This window comes from Macaca mulatta, chromosome 3 (assembly GCF_049350105.2).
Source record: "Macaca mulatta isolate MMU2019108-1 chromosome 3, T2T-MMU8v2.0, whole genome shotgun sequence".
Lineage (NCBI taxonomy): Eukaryota > Metazoa > Chordata > Mammalia > Primates > Cercopithecidae > Macaca > Macaca mulatta.
In genome coordinates this window covers 81478892-81493270 of record NC_133408.1, presented here as the reverse complement: position 1 = coordinate 81493270, position 14379 = coordinate 81478892, and the positions used below count along the sequence as shown (strand labels likewise).

The 14379-nt window shown below is 39.8% G+C and overlaps 1 long non-coding RNA gene across 1 annotated transcript in view; it reads right to left on the bottom strand.

Annotated features, from left to right (window-relative positions):
- Nucleotides 1-1405: 1405 nt before the first annotated feature.
- LOC106997431 (uncharacterized) overlaps nt 1406-14379 on the bottom strand; it is a 43693-nt gene continuing 30719 nt past the window's right edge. The window contains exon 4 of the long non-coding RNA XR_013415882.1: nt 1406-1830. This is a non-coding gene — a long non-coding RNA (uncharacterized LOC106997431). The remainder of the gene's footprint in view (nt 1831-14379) is intronic.

Genomic DNA, 14379 nt, shown 5'->3' with positions numbered 1-14379 from the left:
GAGATCAAGTTTTTGATACTATTTCAAGCTGTTCATGGGAAATTCATTGTTCATCACAGTTCGACATGCCACGTTTCCATTTATATTTTAAGCTAAAGTGGCTTTTTTCCTCAAAACTTCGTAAGCAAATCACCAAATTTTAAAACGTGTTTTGTGTCAAATATGCTGACAACCACGATATAATTTGATGTAGTAATTAAAGGGTACAAAATAAAAATAACATCTCAAGATTATTTGTAGAAAATGTAAGTATATAACAGGTTCCTTTGATAGGTGGCCAATAACTAGACTTCAAAATTTTCGTTTCATAAAAGCCTTTCTTTAAATTTAGTAATCAATGATTTATACTTAGTTTACTGACTAAATTAACAAAACACTCTAAAAATGGAATACTCGCAGCTGACAAGACTATGGTGGAAGTGGCACTTCATACATTGCAGAGTGGATGGCAGGGTAAATTGGCACCAACCACCCTGAAAGCAATTGGGCAATAACTCTGAGGGATGCCACAATTTAAGCATCTTCTGGGGCTCTATTCTAAGACAAGCAAAATGTGGAAAATGTATATGCACAAAGGTGTTTACTCACAACATTATGGTTAATGTAGAAGAATCTGTAGTAAAAGCAACTTAAGAACCTAATATAAAATTACTTAGAATGATGATTATAAGACTATATACCTCAGGGAAACACTTATTTATTCAAGAACAGCTTTGACTTTATGTATAGCCAAGACGAAATAAAAATCCTTGTTTCACTTTGCAAGGAAGCGATCTCCCTCCCTGTCATTCTGCCAATTCAGCGTGTCTCTAAAGGGTACTCCACTTCCGAGCGCCCTCTGCAGGGCGCCGCCTCATGTTACACTGGAAACTGGCTCTGCTTGGAGGAAGTTCAGCAGGTATCAGAGATGGGAATGGGGCAGGGTCTGCAGCGGTGGAAGCCGGAGATGTGCCCTGAGCACCTGGGACCTCCTGATTTAAGGACAGGGAGGAGGCAGATCTGAGGCAGGTCCAGGTCTATGACAAAAGAGAGGGTATGAGGAGCACACTGGCCTGACCTCAGGGGCTGCATCTAAGCTCTCAGGTACATTCGGAGTGTTGGGGTGGGCCCCAGGCCAGGGAAGGATGCTCCCTAGAGCCAGTGCTGGGCTGCCAAGCACATAGGAGGATACGCAGCGCTTAGCAAGGACCTTCCCCAGCACCAGGAACCAGGTCTGTGGGCAGCAGGCCCTTGAAGGCCTCCAGTTCCATCCATGTTCCTGTAAAGGACATTATCTCATTCCTTTTTTACGGCTGCATAGTATTCCATGGTGTATATGTACCACATTTTCTTTATCCAGTCTATCATTTATGGGCATTTAGGTTGATTCCATGTCTTTGCTATTGTGAATAATGCTGCAATGAACATGTCCTTGAGGAGAGGAGGAAGCACAAACGAGTTCTGGCTCTCCTGGCTCACACAGATGCAGGCTAGGTGAGGCAGAGCCCATGGAAGCAGGTAGTGAGCTGGCGCAGGGTGGAGTTGGGGCATACCACTCGAGGGCTGCCGGGGCTGCGTGCCATGGGCTCATGTGTTATTGATCACAGTGAATATGACTGTGGTGGTGACATTCACAGCAGGGCGCCAGCCTCCCTGGACCTGTCCCTTATATGAAGCCTGGGCTGGGAACCCTCCAGGCCAGATCCTTGCCTGTGGTGCCAGTGGCCAGCAGCAGGGCCAAGCCCACCTGTATTCTGAAGAAGCTTGAAACTGCAAGCTGTGACAACCTTCGTAACATTCACAACTTGATTCCCATCACAGCGTCGGTAAGCTTCTATCCTAGGATACTTCCTGAGAAAAGAAAAAGAAAAGATTTACATGCATAATAGAGAATGATTGAAAAAGCATAAATGTTCCACACAAGAGGAGAGGTTCAACCCATTGTAGTACATGTAACAATGTGCTGCTGTTACATGGCAGGGAAAATATATTCTAGCAAATATTTTATAATAATATGAAAAATGAATAATACCACGTATTTGTAGAAAATTAGAATATAGAGTATATATGTGATAAAACGTATATAAATGTGTTTTACACAATTTTAACTATGTGGTTCACATCTGTAGATATATGTAGAATAAAACTATGCAGATATATAAATAACTATTCCAAAACATTCATAGCAGAGATACTAGAAGAAGGTTCACCAAAAAGGTCCTTATTTATGAGTTATTTATGAGTTACTACTAGAGTAATTTTTAAGCTACATATTTTTTAAAAAGAGGAAGAAAGTGATAAATAACTGGCTTGCAATTCCTCTTTTCCCTGGTAGAAATTAAGCAAGCAACATTAAACACAAATTTTAGAAACCCCACCTGGCTCATCCCATCTCCTGTGGCTCCATGGGCTGGCCAGACCCACCTCAGCGGCCACTGGCTGCTCTTTTGCCCATGGTCTCTGTGCCCAGGCTCAGCTCTGTGCCCCATGCCTGACACTCCTTGAGCATGGACCCTGCAGTCCTCAGACTCTAGACAAGTCACTGTGCTACCTCCAATAACTCAGAGCCTCCTCAGGACCTAACAAGTGTGTCTCTTATGAATAAAATTACCTACTTCTGGCTGGGCACAGTGGCTCATGCCTGTAATCCCAGGACTTTGGGAAGCTGAGGCAGGTGGATCACCTGAGGTCAGGTGTTTGAGATCAGCTTGGCCAACATGGTGAAATCCCATCTCCACTAAAAATACAAAAATTAGTCGGGTGTGGTGGTGCATGCCTGGAGACCCAGCTAATTGGGAGGCTGAGGAAGGACAATCGCTTGAACCCAGGAGGCAGAGGTTGCAGTGAGCCCAGATTGCTCCATAGCACTCCAGCCTGGGCAACAGAGGGAGACTCCATCTCAAAAAAAAAAAAAATTACCTAATTCTGCTACATATAAATATTGGGTTTTGGGGTGTGGTTTTTTGTTTTGTTTTGGTTTTTGGTTTTTTTGTGGGGTTTTTTTTTGGTGGTTTTTTTTTTTTTTTTTTTTTTTTTGAGATGGAATGTCACTCTGTCACCCAGGCTGGAGTGCAGTGGCACGATCTTGGCTCACTGCAAGCTCTGCCTCCCTGGTTCACGTCATTCTCCTGCCTCAGCCTCCCAAGTAGCTGGGACTACAGGCGCCCGCCACCACGCCCAGCTAATTTTTTGTATTTTTAGTAGAGACAGGATTTCACTGTGTTAGCCAGGATGGTCTGGATCTCCTGACTTCGTGATCCGCCCGCCTCAGCCTCCCAAAGTGCTGGGATTACAGGCATGAGCCACCGCGCCCTGCCAAATATAGGTATTTAATTCAAATTTTGGTGAGATACATTCTCGCCAACTATTTAATAGGTGTTAACCCTAGTAAATATTCTGAAGCAATTATAAAAATAATATTGTGCACCTACCATTTTAAAATTCAGCACACGTTTTACATCCATTAAAATGCACAGGTATTGATAACAGCAATAGCTACTGACGTGAACTGAGGGCCTCACCTGTGCCCTTACTGAGGGCTAGGGCAGGGATTCCCTCATCTTCATGCTCCCCATGGACTGCGCGCTGCCCATGACTAAGGCTCAGGGCTGCGGGCTTGCGTGCATTCACTCATACACACTCCAGACAACCCCAGCAACCTCCAACGCCAGCATCTCTGAGACGCCCAAGTGCTGGTCTTTACCTGGGTCGTACCTGCCTCTGATGAGGCAGGACCAGGGCTAAACACAAGCAGGTTGCCCCCCGAGCTTCACCAATGGGCCACACCACTCCACAGAGCCCTCAAAGGAAGGAGTTTCTGCTCTGCTGCCTGCAGGGGAGTTTGGTGGGTGGAGCGAGTATCCATCTTTCTGATCTTGGTCACGCCCCTAGAGGAAGGGCAGCAGCAAGTCAAATTGATGAGCCCATGACACCCACGGGCCACGACTGTTGCCTCTGTGGACAGCCTCAGTCAGAGGCCGCTCCTTAACCGGCGTGCCCGGGGGATCAGGGTGTGCTGTCTCCCTCTTGTCTCCCCACGCAGAAGGGGAGAAGGCAGCAGAAGGAAGCCCAGCCTCTCCTACATCGGCCCACAGTCGAGACCCTGAAGGGGTCTTCCAGGGGAAGGGGCTGTAGGACTTTTCTCTGCCTCTTGCTCACACCTCTGGTTGGAGGAGGGAGGGAGCCTAGATCCCTGGGAGCCCACCGGCAGCCGTCAGGAGCTCTGGCTCCCTCCCCCAGCACTCTGCCCTGTGAACACTGCCAGCTCCACTGCCAGGATGAAGCAATGGAGACCCAGAGTGAAAAATCATGCTGAGCGCGTGGCATATCAAACCTAGGTCCTCATGACTCCAGTGCTTTTGATACACATTTACCCTCTGGAATAACAGAATTTTAAAACCTAACACAATTTGCTATAAATAGATAAATTCCTCCCCTTTCCCCTGAAAGATAAGACTATTGATAAGTAAGTTTTAAAACGAACAAAAATTTTGCATCTTTAAAATGTGTTCTAAAAATTGAATTAAAATCAAAACAAATCTTTAAGAAAAATCAGTATTTTCTTTTCTGGAATCTACTGGCTACTCCCACATATCACCTCCAATTGCACACACAGACTCAGATTCTTTTGTTTTTGTTTTTTATTTTGATCTGGGTTCTCACTCTATGGCCCAGGCTGGAGTGCAGTGGCATGATCATGGCTCACTGCAGTCTCTGTTTCCTGGGCTCAGGTGATTCTCCCACCTCAGCCTCGTGAGTAGCTGGAACTACAGGCACACACCACCATGGCCTGCTGATTTTTTCTTTTTTTTTTTTTTTTAAGACACACTGTCTCACTATGTTGTCCAGACTGATCTCGAACTCCTGGTCTCAAGTGATCCACCCACCTTGGCCTCCCAAAGTGCTAGGATTACAGGCATGAGCCACTGCTCATGGCCTCAGATTCATTTATGTGAAGTTCAGCTCAGAGACCTAAGATGCAGCATACAGTCTTGGAGCCTCACGGAACACATCCTCTTTCAATATCAAATTAAGGCTGTGGAGTTCACGTTCACCTGAACAGTTTATTTCACAGTGCTAAATTTCTATCTGTGTTACAAAACCTTACAGTTATTAAGTCACCTAATCTAATGTTGTTAAAGTAAAATAAATCGACATCATTTTTAGCCTGTGCCAACCTTTCAGTTGTTTAAAAATCCTGCACTTAAACTTTCATTTCTACTTTTCTCTAAAAGAAAACAATTGAAATGTCTATTTTATGAAGAATTCAGTTCAATGTTTCAAATAAAAATATAAAATTTCCCCATTTAATTACTTTAGAAACTGCGTTGTGATAAAATAGCTAATGATTCGGGCAGAGATTTTAAAATTATAAGTAATGTTTATGCATGAATAGTGATGTGTGACTTTAAAAATTATAAATCTAACAAGAAACATTTAACTTTGAATATGCTTCTCTTTTATTTCTTATTCATAATCTTTTATCGAACACATGCATTGAACACCTCCTACTTTGAGAACAAATAAAAATTAACAAGGCTTATTTCTAGACTCCAGAACATTCACTAGCTAGTTCATCCTTTCCTAGAGAATGTAGGAGCCTCATTCTACCAGGAAGAGAAGAATAGGGACGCTTGCATTGAAATAGACATTTGCTGAGTCTTATAAACTGAATGAGGAAGCATTCCCGGCAATTGTGTACAAAGATGTGCGAGCATTGCTAGTCTGAGAACATAATGAATGTGTCATTTCTGCATAGTGGGTGGGTGCAGAGTGGCTGAAGTTGGAGCAGAGGCAGAAAGGTGGTGTCTCTCTAAGGCCATGAATCTCCCACGGAGGATGTGGCCTGACCATCAACTCCCTCCCTCCAGCTCTCCTGCAAGAACCCTGGATGTTTTAGCACCCTGTGGCTGACCAGCGGTGCTCACACAGCTGGTATTGTGACTGCTGCTGAGTTTGTCTGCTCTTTGGCTCCCTAATCCATTTCCTGCTCAATCCACCTGATAACACAACATGTCTTTGCTGAGGCTACTCTTTCAGGTTTATTGAATTCTAGGGAGTCTAAGAAGGATTCTAATTCCAGAAACGCCCTGTGAACTCGTGATTCTGTAGTAGACTTCAGCTTGTTACAACTCTATGGCGTAGATCTCCCATCACGCTTCATGCTTCACTAACCATGAACCAGACACAGGCTCTTATGGGCAGCCCCATGGCTCCACCACTCCGGTGGTAGACGTTAGCAAGTTGCACTGTGTTGCGTGAACATTGCATGACTGAGTCATCCAAGGAATGGCCAGAGGAATATGAAAGTTCCCAGGGAAATTTCAAACCGCATGAAATCCCTTGCCGCTTTTAGGCCCCTAAATATGGACCTTTCTTTTTAGCCTATTAATTTTATTTAAATATTTTGAAGAAAGGCATCTTTTTCTTCTTTACTGAAATATAACATGTAACAGAAAACAATAGCCTTTCTAGACTATCAGCAGCACCCCAAAAGGCCTCTTCACAGCCCCTCCCTGTCATTAGCTCCATGTTCCCAAAGAGAACCACCCTCCTGACTTCCAGCACCGCACATTGCCTTACTGCTTTTTGAGCTTTCTACAAAATGAATCAATATGTTTTCTTTGATGTCTGGCTTCTTTTCTCAGCATCATATGAGGTTCAACCATGTGCTTCAACCTTACAAGTAGACCAGAAGTTACTTATTAATCCTCCATATGAAGATGGCTTGTTTCCAATTTTTGACTGTAAACATTCCATCCATGTCTTTTGTTGAACATATGCACACATCTCTGCGCTTATATACCTTGCAGTGGAACTGCTGGCCCGTAGGATATACAAATACCCCGTTTAAGTAGATGCTTCCAAGCAATTTTCCAGTGTGGTCCTGCTAATTTACACTCCCACCAGCCTTGCAGGAGAGTTCCAGTTGCACCACATCTCCATCAATGCTTAGTTTTATTTCAGGTTCTTTAGCTTGGTATTCTGGTTTTGTGAATGGATTCAACATCGTACTTTAATTATTAATATTTTGATAAATTATAAAGGATTTATATCATGTGCTTATTTGAATATCCTTTTATGTAACATGTGTGCTTGTCTATTCTCTAGTTTTCTATTTATGTGTCTTCCTTATTAATTTGCAGATATACTTCATATATTTTGAATATAAACCATTTATTGTACCTCTTCACTTACTTATAGATGTCATTTGGTACACAGACATTCTTAATTTTAATGTACTCAATTTTTTATCATTTATATTTAGCAAAATGTATTTATCAATAAATTTTTCCTTGCCCAAAGAACATGAAGATACTTTGCTATATTGCCTTCTAGAAGCCTTTAGGTTTTAACTATTCATATAGACCTGCAGTCCACCTGGAATTTATTTTCATCTAAGGTAAGAAGGGAATTTCTTTATTTTCCATGTGGATATAAAATTGAATCTAGTTTTTTGTTTTAAAAAAACACACACACACGGTTTTCTTCACTGTTCTTTAGGCTCACTTTTGTTATATACAACAAAAAGCATCTGCAAAGCAAAGCACACACACACATTCTTATGTGTGTGCATTTTGTCTTTCCTGCTCTACTTTCAGGAATGCAATAGTGCTGAAACTACTACAACTGTATGTCGTAAATCTGCATGTTTATGGAGTATGTCCTCCTGATTCACTGGCTCTTTTTAATATTCTCTTGACAGCTCTAGGCCTTGTGTATTTCTATTCAAATTAGAAAATCGTTTTGTCAGTTTATACCCCGAAAAGACCTACTGAGATATTGAATCTGCATATCAACTTGTGGATAACTTCAAAATATTCCAACATTTCAATCTTTAAAATAATCCAATGCATAAATATAAATCATGCCTATTTTGTTTAGTATGCATTAGTTAATAGCAATCACATTTTATAGTTTTCTGTGTAGAGACATTCATATCACCGATTAGATTTTTTTCCTGGGAAAGTGGTATGTTTATGGTGTTATGTAGGTTATCTAAATTTTAATTTGTCTTTTTGTAGTTGATTTGCTTATATTGACTCCTATCCAGTGATGTGAAGCAAATATTCCTAAATTCACTTATTAATTCTCATAATTTACCTGAAGATTCCTCTAGATTTTCTATATCCATAATTGTGTTATCTCAGAATGAGAATTGCTTTGTTTCTTCCTTTTCAATGCATGCACCTATCGTTTCTTTTACTTGCCTTGCTACAGTTGTTAGAGGCCCCAGTAAAATGTTGAGAAGTTTAGTGCTAGAAGACAGCCTTGTCTCCCTCCCAGTACCCAAGGGAAAACTTTGAACATTTCACCAGTAACTATGATGGTTGCTGTAAAATTTTTGTAAGCTTCTTTTGTCAAATAAAGTTTCATTTTTTCTCTAGTTTCTAGGATTTTTATCATAAACAATTATTGAGTTTTATCAAAATTTTTTCTCCAGTGATAAAAATGATAATATATAATTCCTCCTTTCTTAGGTTAATATGGTGAATCACTGATTTTCTAATATAGAATTGTCTTTTATTGTAATGAACCAAATGGGTATGGCATATTAACTACATCAGTAGCTATCAATGTTTTCTTTATGAACATCTCCTCAAATTACCTAATTTGAATCTACAATCCATTTCCAAGTATTCAACAAGACTGCAGCTTTTTTCATCTTCTTATTTGCAATCTTGGAAGAAAGCAGCATATAGTTAGGTTTCATCTAAGCATAGACAGACATTTTAAAGATTTAGAGTCTTTATAATTAGTGTGTTTACTGATATGATTGATTTTACATCTGCCATCTTACTATTTGCTTTATATTACGATTTCCACCTGCTCTGTCTTACTTTCAGTTTTTCTTCTTGCCTTATTTTGAATTGATGGAGTGTTTTTTATCCCATTTTCACCTCTACTATTTTTGTAATTAGATATTCTTTTCTATCTTTTTAGTGGTTACCCTAGAGATTGTAGCAGGTATTCCTGACTTGGTAAAAGTCTCATAGTAATTTGCACCTCACCACTTGCCAGACAGTGCGAGAGACCTTTGCACAATTTAAGGACATTTACCATCTCCTGACATCTTTTTTTTTCCCCATAGGTTTCTGGGGAACAGGTGGTTTTGGTAATATGAGTAAGTTTTTTAGTGGTGATTTGTGAGATTTTGGTGCGCCCATCACCCGAGCAGTATACACTGTACCCAATTTGTAGCCTTTTATCCATCACCACCCCCCACCACCCTTCCCCCCAAGTCCCCAAAATCCATTGTATCATTCCTATGCCTTTTCATCCTCACAACTTAGTTCCCACTTATGAGTGACCATGGAATACTATTCAGCTGTAAAAATGAACACATTTGCAGCAACCTCTCCTGACTTCTATGTTATTGTTGAAGAGAAATTTACTTACTGTCTGTAACTTTTTAACTTTAAAAATAATTTCAAACATACTAAAAAGTTGCATACTAGTACAGAGAAATATTGTATCCTTTTACTTTAAACATTTTGCCACATTAGTTTTATCATTCTTTTCCTTGTCTTTGTAGGTATTTTTTCATGAGCAGTTTAAAAGTACTTGCATTCATTATGCCCCACGACTTATCAATACCTCAGTATATATTTTCAATGAGGATGTTTTCTTACATAACTAAAATAAAGTTTAAAAATTCAGGAAATTTATCACAGATATACAATTTTAAATAGTCTACATTTAATATTTTAATATTGTCAATTATCCTTTATAGCATATTTTCCCCCACCACAGGATTCAGTCTGCAATGCATATTCCATTTATCTTTTGTCTTTGGCCCTCTTTAATCTAGAATAGTTTCTTGTCATAAGATGACAAGTTGAACAATACAGATAAGATATTTCATATCTTCTCAGGGTTTCCTGATCCAAAGACGCTTGATATTCATCTGCCCTTGGCCAATTTTGAGCAATTTATAATGAGAACTCTGACTTCCAAAAATATTAACACTTGTAATCATTTGCTCTAATCTACATTAAAATAGTTTCAGAATTGCTATAAACATGTCATACAAAACATAAGCCTACTACTGAGAGCGCAAGATTTGATTAAGGGTTGTATTCTGAAGCATACAGTTTTGTAATCAAACTACATCCAGTTACTTGCAATTGATGTTCCCCTTCACTGAGATTATAAAGGAGAGTTACATTCATCTATTTCTATTTGCATTCAGTTTTAGTTTTTCTTAAAATTGTCAATTTAATGTGATTTGGGAATATACACAATATTAACATATTTCCCAAACTCAAAACTGTATGACATACCCAGAAAATTAACTCTACTCTGGCCCTTCAACACCATTGATCCTACATCTTTTAATAATCAATTTTCTTGTCTTCTGGTTTATCCTTCTAGTGTTTTGTTACAAGTGGAAGATATCGTATATTTTATAATTTCCCTCTCTTTCTTTACAAAAGCAGCATACTATATGTACTCTTTGACACTTTGCCTATTTTAATTAACAGTATCTCTCAGAAAACACTATGAAGTCACTCATAGAGATCATTTTTATTCTCTTATCCAACTGTGTACTGTTCTTTTTGTGTGTCATTTTTTAGCTACTCTTCTATATTTGGACACTTAGGTAATTTCCAGTATTTTGCAAGTATAAGCACTGCTTTTAACAATATGTGCATATGTACTTTTGTACTGTTAAAGGTGTGTTTTTAGAGTGTATTTCTAGAAATAGGATTGCTGGATCAAACGATAAATACGTATTTTTTTCTTTTTTAGATATTGCCAAATCCCCCTCCATAAGGGTTGTTCACTTAGCTTTTCCACCGGTAAAGTATGAGTACCCACTTCACTAGAGACTTGCTAACAATTTATTGTCAAGCTTTTGAAATCTTGCCTATCTGTGCAGTTGTGCATTGATATTGTTATAATGTACATTTCTCTTATTATGCATGATGTTTGAGCATCTTTTCATGTTTTAAAAAATATAGTTTTACATCAACTATATGTATATATAGTTTTATATCATATATATGTTATATATATATTTGAGCAATTTATAATTTATATATATATATATATATCTTGCCCATTTTATAGGACTTTTAGATTTTTTTTCACAATTTTAAATGTCCTTTATACATCAGGGATATTAGTTTCCTTATCTGTGATATATATTATAAAGATTGATTCAAGAGTATTCTTGATGTCATTTGCCATAAACATATTTTTCTTTTTAAGAAGTCAAATTAATTAATCCCTCACTGTTTTGTCGCCTGTAGATTAAGTTATGGCTAGAAAGTCTTAACCTATGCTGAGGTTTTGAAGTTTTTCACACATTATTTTCTATTATTGTATCTTTTCGCTCATTATCTCTGAACCTTTTGGAGTTTATCTCGTATGTATAGAATGACGAATGGATATAATTTTATCTGTTTCCTAATGACTGTCCTGCTGGCCCAGCACCATTAATGAAGAGGTTCAATTTTGTCCAGTAATTTGACATGCCACCATCATCATATTCTGAATGTCCATGTGTAATTGGACCAATGTCTACAGTTTTCAACCTGACCCGCCAATCTGCTACTCTGCATGCACCAGTGGCACAGCGTTTTCATTCTGTGGCTTTGCTGTAATGTTTGCTGAAGTAATAATCCCTTATAATTCTTCCCTTTCAGTACTTGCCTAGTTATTCAAGTGTGTTTATTTTCCAGTACAAATGTCAGTATCAACTTGCCTAAGTCCAAGGGCAAAAGCTTATTGGTATTTTTGTTGGGATTATATGAAATTCATAAAGAAACAGGGAGTGTCATTTTTATGACATTTACACATCACAGAAAAATACAAGGATATCTGTTTTTCAAATCTATTTTCTATTTTTCAGGAACATTTCCCATTTTTCTTCATAGAGATTTTGAGCATTTCTGGTTTCTACAAGTTTGGTTGAATTCCCCTGAAAGACTATCTGGGCCTGATGTTTTTATGCAAAATATTCCTTGATAATTTTATCTAGTTTACTGTGGAGATGGGCCTGTTTAAACATTTCATTGCTGTTTGAATTGATTTTGGTAAACTCTGTTTTCCAAAAAATGATCCATTTCACCAAAATTTCCAATAGTACTTACACAGATGCAAGCAAAGTAGTCACTTGTGATTCTTACATTTATTCTAGGCATTCTTTCTCTCCCACTCTCCCTCTGGCACTTCCCCTCTCCTCTTTCTCTTTCCTCTCTCTCTCTCCCCTCATTGTGTGAGTCCCATTACAAGTATGTTAGATCTTTTTCAAATAACCAATATGTCTCCCATGTTCTTTTCTCTATTTTTTAATCCTTTTTTGCTTGAACTGTATCTAACTTATTGCTAAACTCATCCTTTGAGTTAGTTTTTCTTCTGGATTTGTTAAATCACAGAATGTCCCCTTGGGACTTTCTTCAAACACTCTGTTCTCGGTTTTGTTTTTTATTTTCTTAGGCATATTAGCATAGTTATTTTTAGTCAATATATTATGATCACATTCCATAAGTTCCCTGTATGACTCTTGCTCTTTTGTGTGATGTCTTTCTTCTTTTAGATCTCATAGTTTTCTGCCTGCGTACACCTGGTTGTTTTTGATTGACTGACTATAATTGTATATGAAAGACTGTACAATAATCTGCTTTCTCAGTTATTATTTGCTTCCACTTCTGGCAGGTGGCCAGCACACTAGCAACCTGCAGACAGTTTTATTTCAACCGTGGACTGAGATGATTCAAAGATGAGTTTCAGTCCCAGGAATAACTGGCCCATTTTGAGTTTGCCCTCACCCCTAAGGCCCAGACTTTCAGAGCTCACCTCAAGCTTGGGGTGGGAGGAGTGCCCAGCCATGATCGGGCTCTTCACCACCTCCACCCTCCAACCCTTCTGGAATTGACAGAAACTGAAGAGGAAAAGCATCCCTAATTCTGGCTTGCCTTCCTTGTCTACTTCTTCCCCCGGGTGTTGGCTTTCTATTCTCCACTGATTTGTTAGTCCTCCAACACCTTTCATAAAGTGTTTCTTTTTTTTTTTTTTTTTTTTTTGAGGTGGAGTCTCGCCCTGTCACCCAGGCTGGAGTGCAATGGCATGATCTCGGCTCACTGCAACCTCTGCCTCCCAGGTTCAAATGATTCTCCTGACTCAGCCTCCAAGTAGCTGGGATTACAGGCGCCCACCAACATGCCCAGCTAATTTTTGTATTTATAGTAGAGATGGGGCTTCACCGTGTTGGCCAGGCTGGTCTCAAACTCCTGACCTTGTGATCCACCTGTCTTGGCCTCCCAAAGTGCTGGGATTACAGGCATGAGCCACCGTGCCCAGCCAAGTGTTTCTTATATTTTGCCAAGGAGAATGCATCTGAATTACTTAGTTTCCCAATATTGCAAATAGAAATAAATTTACATTTTGAATCAAACATGCATATGCTTTGCAGTAACATGGGATTTTAAAAATAAAACACTGAACTTCAGAGCAACATCATGCTTGAGGCCCAGCCCTGAAGGGTAAAAACCCAAAATGGCACATTATGCCTGCTCACCTCTCAGTGGGGATACTAGTGTAGAAAAGTGTCAGAACCACTGATGTCTCCAGAGGCTGAGGATCACCAGCTGACTCTAGGACTTTTGTCTGAAGTAATTGAGAAGTAGGAGCTTCGGTTGCAGAGACGGCAAAGGCGTCATCTTGATCCATCTATGAAGAATGGTCTAGGGCTGGCAAGACCAGGGCAGCTGTCTAGGAGTCTAGAGGAGACAACTGGCTGGCCTCTGGACATAGGGTTTCTGGGAGACAATTCTGGAAGCTCAAGTGAACACCGTCTCCAAAAGAGTTCAGTTTAGGAAATGTTGAGTCTGCACACATAGGAAGTGCACAGTTGAGAGATCAACTCCTATGACAATACAACTGTGAGAATGAGTTTGGAGAAGGAAACAAGGCTTCCCTGCCTTGGAACTTCCTGTAAGCTCCCTTCAGGTAAAGCTATGGACCTGACACATTCTAACCTGTTTTACTTTGTTTAGGCCAACCGCAAATGTGAGCTGTAGCCCTGGAGAAAGGACTCAGACGTGGAGAATCAGGGTATGGCAGGTGTGGGCTGGCTCACCCCACATACCTGCCACGGGACTGCATCACCCTGCTTTGCTCCCCAGCATCATCCTGTCCTGATTCAGCACACTTTTCCACTTCTCAGCTCATTAACTAACCATACGATGAGCTCAAGAGAATGGAGCTCATCGCAATGCCAAGCAGTGGCACAGTTTTATAGAGTGCACATGAAAAACACCTCATCAGATCTCAGTATCCTCTGCTGCAAACTGGGGATACCTAGAACCCTCCCTCACTTGTCTCACAGAGCTGGTGGGGACTAGGGTGATGGAGCAGAGAAGTGATTGATACTTGGGTCAGGACTAAAGAAGT